The sequence below is a fragment of the Mytilus edulis genome, chromosome 4, assembly GCF_963676685.1.
Source record: "Mytilus edulis chromosome 4, xbMytEdul2.2, whole genome shotgun sequence".
NCBI classification, from domain to species: domain Eukaryota; kingdom Metazoa; phylum Mollusca; class Bivalvia; order Mytilida; family Mytilidae; genus Mytilus; species Mytilus edulis.
Window position 1 is genome coordinate 59,700,221 of NC_092347.1, and position 7,955 is coordinate 59,708,175.

Sequence of the window (7,955 nt, forward strand, 5' to 3'; positions counted from 1 at the left end):
GTTCTCGTTTTAGATAAGTGACTGGTTTGACGACATTGAACATAAAAAAAAGCCCAAACGACATCGCTTTAAATCGTTTCAGGATACAAATAACACAAGAGAAACAAAGTTATAAGCAACACTGGAATCATTACAAAGTACTTAAATGGAAAAAAGATAAACAATAATGGACATGTGTCCTTTGGATTTTTTTAACACGACAAAGACCACCCTTTACATAAAAACAGGTCGGAAAAAAAAGAATAACAAGTTTCCGAGACAAGTTGCATATATCTTTCGACCGTCCGAAAGATGCAGTTATAATTGTTATATTCTGTTCATGCAGTACGGTTATAGTTTAAACATTTACTATGGCATTGTCAGTATGGTTTCGACCAGTTCTAATGCCGGGGGTATAATTTTCTCATTCGCAAGCGCAATATGCGTGCATAACACGAGACACAAAACTTGTCGACGTATCCGTTCATGATCCTTTTTGATTGTGTACGATTCTCTCAGTTTATGTTTTTAACTTGACATGTATTGCTAACTATACGGTATTGGTATTGCTAATTGTCCAGAATCATCCCAGAGAACATGAGATCATCCCCTGTTTTTTTGGTGTAGTTCGTGTTGCTCAGTTTTAAGTTTTCTAAGTTGTATTTAGTAAACTGTTGTTTGTCTTTTTGTCTCTGTATGTATATCTTTCCTGAGTATGTCAGTTAAATTTTCGACTAATGAGTTGGGATTTTCCTTTGGTATATATCGCCTCTCTTCTATAAAAGGTCTTGGTATGACAAAATGGGAAGCAATTTATAAGAGAAAATCAACAACATAATTTATCATATAACCAATCAACGAAAAACAGGTATAACAAAGATCCATTAACGACAACCACCGAATTATAGATTATTATTATACCATGTCTTTCAAAAAGAATATAGCAATCCGTACACATATTATGTCCAACAGATTTACATTGAAGACGTCATAACTAGCCTTGTGCAAATCTGAATCAAGTTTGTGATTGTTCAATCCTTTCCCTATCATCGAAGAGGAGTGTATTATCAAAAGAAATAAGAAAAAAACAGAAAAAAATCAGTTGGAAAGGGCAGTATTTGGCAGATTAAACAGATCACAAAGAACAAAACTTATTTCGAAATAACTGAAAGCTTGTTCAAACACCATTTGATACCCATTGCATGCTTTTCCACACTATTGTTTTTTTGAAATACCATCGTGGGGAAGGCTAAAAGATTCAAACATGTGAGAGCCAATGATGTATAGCACCTTACCACGTTAAGACCTATATGACCAAAAAGAAACTGACAATAAGCCAACGTCATCTATTAAAGGTCAATATTGCATGAGGCAAAATAAATCTTAATTTCTTATTAATTTCTTAATTTCTGAACGGAGAATTTAGGAAACGTTTGTTAAAATCATGTCAGTTCAGAAGAACCAACTGCTGAGATGGTGATAAGATATAAATGTAAGTTATGTAATGACGCTATGAACGAATACTGTTTTGTTTAAAATATAGAAAGAATGGCATTGCCAACAATGATAATATTATGATCAAAATGTGTTCTATTTCTGTCACAACTATCTGTCCTGTCATGTAAAATCACAGAAAGCCATACTGTATAACTTTTTCCATGGTTCGGATAAAGTCTGATAGCAACTTCATTAATTGTACGTTTATTTTGTCTTGTTGTACAACCTTTAGTATATAAACTCATTATTACCCGTTTAAATGGTTTTACACTAGTAATTGTTGAGGCCCATTATAGCTTGCTGTTCGATGTGAGCCAAGGCACCATGTTGAAGACCGTACCTTGACCTATATTTTTTTACTTTTATCAATTGTGACTTGGATGGAGAGTTGTCCCATAGGCACTCATATATCTTCCTATATCTAATCATTATATATACCACGAATTTTGGTGGGGTTTTGGTTTGAAAGTCATACACATTGATTAAGAAGATGGCACTACGGCTACAACAAGTAGAACACTGCTTCCATAATCTGTGACATAGATACTCCTTTACTGTCTTCCATGTCACGATTGCTGCATTACAAAGTGCAATTTGAACAAAATGGAAATCATTGATCTTATAAGAGAGTCAACACATGAAATGACTTACTTATACCTGCATCTTATATTAAAACTTCAAACACCAACACAAATAAAAAGACACCAACATTGATACCATAGACACCGACTACACACACATCAACAACGACAACGACACTATAGACACCAACACCAAAAACATCAACACCGAAACCATAGACACCGAGTACACAAACATTACCATCGACCCCATAGACATCATAGACACCAACACCGACACCATACACACTAACACCACAAACATCAACACCGACATCAAAGACACCAACACCTCAAACATCAACACCGACACCCTAGAAACCAACACTAACATCTTAGACACCAAAACCACAAATATCAACACCGACATCATAGACACCAACACCAACATCTTAGACACAAACACCACAAACATCAACACCGACACCATACACATCAACACCATAGACACCAACACCACAAACATCAATACCACAAACCTCAACACCGACACCATTAACACCGACACCATAGACACCGACACCATAAACATCAACACCGATACCATAGACACCGACAACACAAACATCAACACCGACCCCATAAACACCATTGACACCGACATCATACACACCGATACCACAACCATCAAAATCGACACCATAAACATCCAACACCTCATACATCATACCAACACCATAAACAACAACACTTAAAACATCAACACCTCATTCATCATACCAACACCATAAACATAATCACCGACATCATAGACACTAACAGCGACGACATAGACATCCACAACGCACAATAGGCACCGAACACCACACACATCAACAACAATACAATAGATATCCATACCGAAACCACAAACATCAACACCGACGACATAGACACCGACTTCACAAAATCAACACCGACACCACAAACATTAACAACGACACAAAAGATATCCACACCGACACCACAAATATCAACACTGACATGATATACATCCACACCGAAACCATAGACATCTACACCGACAACTTTGACATCCACACCGACATCATAGACACCGATTACACAAACATCAACACCGACACCACAAACATCAACACCGACATCATAGCCATCCACACCGAGACCATAAACATCCATACCGACACCATTGAAACCGACACCACAAACATCAACACCGACACATAGACACCAACACGAAAACTATTTTTAATAACCGTATAATTATAATGAAGTACGCCAGGCCCGCGTTTCGTCAATAAAATAATCAGTGACGCTCAAATAAAAAAAAGAAGTCAAATATGATGTCCTATTTGTTCGGTACAGACAAATGTTCATAAACCATCACTATAATCAAGGATACACGATTGGTTCGTTTCGATAAATGTGATGACATAGGGAATGATCTATCTAATTATTATTCAAGTTCTATGTTATTGGCTCACGTTAACTTAAACTTCTGTTAACAGCATGTGAATTAGAAAAAAAGACAATGTTCAAATTAACCTAGACATTGCCTTTCTGGGAAATTATTTATATTCTTTATATTGGAAAACTGACACGTTGTATAACATGAGATTTAGAGTAAAAAAGAACGTTAAGACTATTGCCCTTTTAGCTTTAGCTGTTGTTTGTCAGTACAGTTTTATTTATGGATGATGATCGATACAGCGAAAAATCAAAAGTACACTTTAAGTCTTCTCAACGATTGATTTCAAGAATAGCTCCCCCAATTTTTAATGGGGTATATTTTGATCAGTCTTTTTTTCCTGTTTTTTTTTTGTAGATTTAGATAATTTTTATTATGGTTTGGTTCATTTGTTGTGGACGTATGACTTTGGTCATGAATGCTCTCAATTTCGCGTACATTTTTTGTTTTTTTCTACATTGGCTAGGGGTTAGGGGAGGGTTGAGATCTCAAAAAATATGTTTAACCCCGCCGCATTTTTTGCGCCTGTCCCAAGTCAGGAGCCTCTGGCCTTTGTTAGTCTTGTATGAATTTTTATAGTTTCTTTTAAATATTTAGAAGTTTAGTATGACGTCCATTATCTCTGAACTAGTAAACATATTTGTTTAAGGGCCAGCTGAAGCACGCCTCCGGTCGCAGGATTTTCTCGCTGCATTGAAGACCCATTGGTAGCCTTCGGCTGTTATCTGCTCTTTGGTTGTGTTGTTGTCTCTTTGACATATTCCCAATTCCCATTCTTTGACATATTCCCCAGTTCCATTCTCAATTCTATGTATCAGATAACATGAAATGGGTGTCTGGCAGATCCTTGAAATGTAAAATGTTAAACTGCTTTCTGCCTGTGAGATGAAGTCATCTGTTAAGCCATGCATGAGAAAAGTGTGACGAATCTCACTCTTTATTGATTTCTTGCGATTTATGTAGATTTTCTCTTGATATTCCCAATTAATTTACATGTTTAGAACATCTGTAAACTACTGTAATTTTTTCATAGTGTTGTACATTTTCTTTATTTGTGGAACATAAAGAGAACATTAACGTTTACTAGACAATTGGAGGCTAGAATCAGTTCAATGGCATATCAGCTAGGAAATTATCGTGCCTGGTCGACATTACATTTACAAAGCGGCATAACTCAATAAAAATTATGATTGTTATAGAAAATCAGACATCCCAACCGATAAAAATGAATAAATCCAATATTGACCATTATAACACTTTTCATTATAATAACATATTTCTTTTCTTCATATTTTGAAGAAAGTGTATGTAAGTAACATATTGGTTCATAAAAAAGAAATTTATGACTTCTTGATCATATAAAGCTCAAAACTACATGTTAAACTCTGAAAGAAATACTTTAACAATAAAAACTTCAACGTGAATAGTAAAATAACTATAAAACATATATATGACATTTAATATGTGTTTTTATAAATTTGACAAATTTTAGAATTACAAGGTAAAATGAGTGATACATTTGAAAAAATAAAGAGAAAACACTGATAAAAAAATCTGTATTATAATGTTATTTATTTCCATCTATCCACAAAGTAATTTTACTACAAACATTTTGTTTTACAAAACTTGTAGTGTATAGTTCTTAAAGAACAACTTGTTTAGTAGAATGTCCAGACGACATGCCATAATGTTGCCGGTGTTCAGACATGACTTCTGACCACTTCTATACAACAGGGAAGTAATTTTACATATAAATACATGTAAACTCGTGTTTGTTAATCACTTTCAATTTCAATCAGTCTTCTAGGTATGTATGGAAATTGATTTTGTTATAGTATATTTATTTATTTATTTCTAAATTACGGGTAAAATTTAAACTTCAGTTTGGGGTGTGACGGTTTGGAAAGGGGAATGATAAAAAAAAACACTTTTATTTAACAATCCAAAAGAATTTTTGGGTGGTCGTTTTCAAATCCAGTTATATTCATAAATTGTCATATGCTTGTTCTTTTAATATTATTCTTACAAGAGTATTTTCGAGTATTGAATAATTTTCCATCATTTAATCGTTATATGTGTTCTTCTCTTAGGAGATGAGGCTATTTGTCTAATAAAAACTTGTGTTAAAGAGTGATAATTTTTTACCACAATTCACATTTTCATTATCAAATATTCTTTAAAATTTATTATCATACTTTCTCAAAAATTTTCTTTTAGAAAGTCAAAACTTCAAAATGAACACAAAAGTCGCCATTTGTCTGATCCTTCCGTGCATCATCGCACTGGTTTCTTGTGCTTATTTACCTGGTAACTATGGATACCAACAGCCAAGACAGGTAGCTCCTTATGCAAACTATGCTGCCAATAGTTACCAGGGTCTGAAACAGGCTAAACTGTTCAATTACCGTGAGTATATCTTACACTATATAGGTTCATACATTATTGGAACAACCAAAGGTGTTATATGACTGTGGTATAGCACAAGTTAATTCGAGTTTATTGACAGCATGTTTGTTACATTTAAAACTGCCAAAATATCCATTTACATCAATATATACAGCAAATGTGGATAGTATTTGATCTTATCATTCAGTTCTAACTTCTTATTATGTTATCAATTGTGCTCGTAAATCGTCAAAACAGATATAAACACAATTTGGAAAGATGTGATTCGTTTACTAAAAGTGCGATTGCTATTTGGTATTTTGTCAAATGTATGTATTCAAGTAACGGTAGTATTTTTCCATACTAGTATTTAATCTATAATTTATAATGTTAATGGCGTCTCAGAATTATTATTAATATTATATCATTATTATTGTCATTTTTATTATTTCTTTTATGAATTGCAACATAATTATTAACATCAGGAGTAGCATTTTGTATTTGATTTTCTAGTTCTCGGAGGATTATACTTCTTAAACCTCTTCAACTTCACCGGAAACAGAATTGCTGGTTAGACAACATTGTCATGGGCATACGAGGTTAGTTTATTTATCTGTATTTTGTATAAGTTGGATATAAGATGCAAGTTTGTACAAACTATGCAGGGTTGTTGTACAAGTTATAAGTTTTTTGACACATATCTGTTTGTACCAGATGATAAAAGTATATTTTCTAAAATTTATCATCTTAATGTCTTAACTTAGATTATATAATTTAACATAACATTTAGTGCTATTCTCCTGGTCCTAAAACTGGAAGTAACGACACATAAATGGTTTAAATTCTATTTTTATTTTTCTCCTTATTAGTATATCATATCATAAAAATGGAAATATGAGAGAAATATGCGAAACAAAATATTGTGTGCTACTATCATTCATTTGTGTTAAGCGGTTCATAAAACAATGATTACGTGTACCAACATCTATAATATGTACAACAATTCAATTTGTACACAACAAATATTCCGATTCGAATTGTTTCGCGACGGGTATTATTGCAGAGTCCTTATTTGCCTTCGGAAACTAAATGCGTTTAAAATGCACATGTATTTAAAAGATAATCAAATTTCTTGATATTTATATCTAGTTTACCTAATAAAAAAATTAAATTAAAAATTTGTAATAAATTAAATGTCTAAGAGGAATCTATTTTTCACTTTATAAGAGATCGTTCTTGTATATATTCTTTGTATAATATGTCTAAAATGTACATGCCAATTATCTGTGACAAAATGACACAATTCACAAACAAAACAATATAATGGTAACATATTTAGTAAGTGTTTTGAATTATACTTAATCTGTTAAAATTGTAAGTAATTAATGAAAATATATAGCTATACGCTATATGCAGCGTTCTTATTAATGCTTAAACTCTATCTTAAAATATATTTTTTTCTTTTAGGTTTTAAAGCAGCGTTTGGTCATAGAAGAAATGTGTGTCATCAATTTGGACATCTTACGTCAGAGCATACGATTTAATGTTCGATTTACCAGAAACAGAACACTTCAGAACTTGTTAACATCTACCTTTTCAAGAATGTTTTTATCGAGATTAAAAATAGTCTGCACCTTATTTTCTTGCTTGGTTTGATATTGGTTTTGCATTTTGAAAGCAAAATGTTCCAAACTTTATACCATTAGTGTATTTGTAAAACCTGCTTTAAATGACACCTCTTTTTAGAGGCCAACTGTCTTGTCAGGTCATCCTCTTTTTGTTCCGCTGTAGTACTACCTATGCACTTTGAACCACAATAAAATGGTCACTCTCGTGTAAAGCCAATTTTCCAGGATCCCTAAAGTGACCTTATATGTATAGGTTGTTCTGTACTAGGTTATACAAAACAGAAAAACCTAGCAAAAAATTAAGTTCTCGTTTTGAATAAGTGAATGGCTTGACGACATTAAAACTTTCACTTAAACAACACAGTGCATTTAGAATTAATAAACAACAACAAAAAAACTACATAACTTTATAGCGTTTCTGGATACAAATAAGATTAG

At 32.9% G+C, this 7,955-nt stretch overlaps 1 long non-coding RNA gene across 1 annotated transcript; it reads left to right on the forward strand.

The window, feature by feature from the left end:
* Window positions 1-5,718: 5,718 nt before the first annotated feature.
* Window positions 5,719-7,527, forward strand: LOC139518484 (uncharacterized). The gene is made up of 3 exons (XR_011663372.1): window positions 5,719-5,910; window positions 6,403-6,488; window positions 7,357-7,527. It is a non-coding gene; the product is annotated as an uncharacterized lncRNA (long non-coding RNA).
* Window positions 7,528-7,955: the final 428 nt, after the last annotated feature.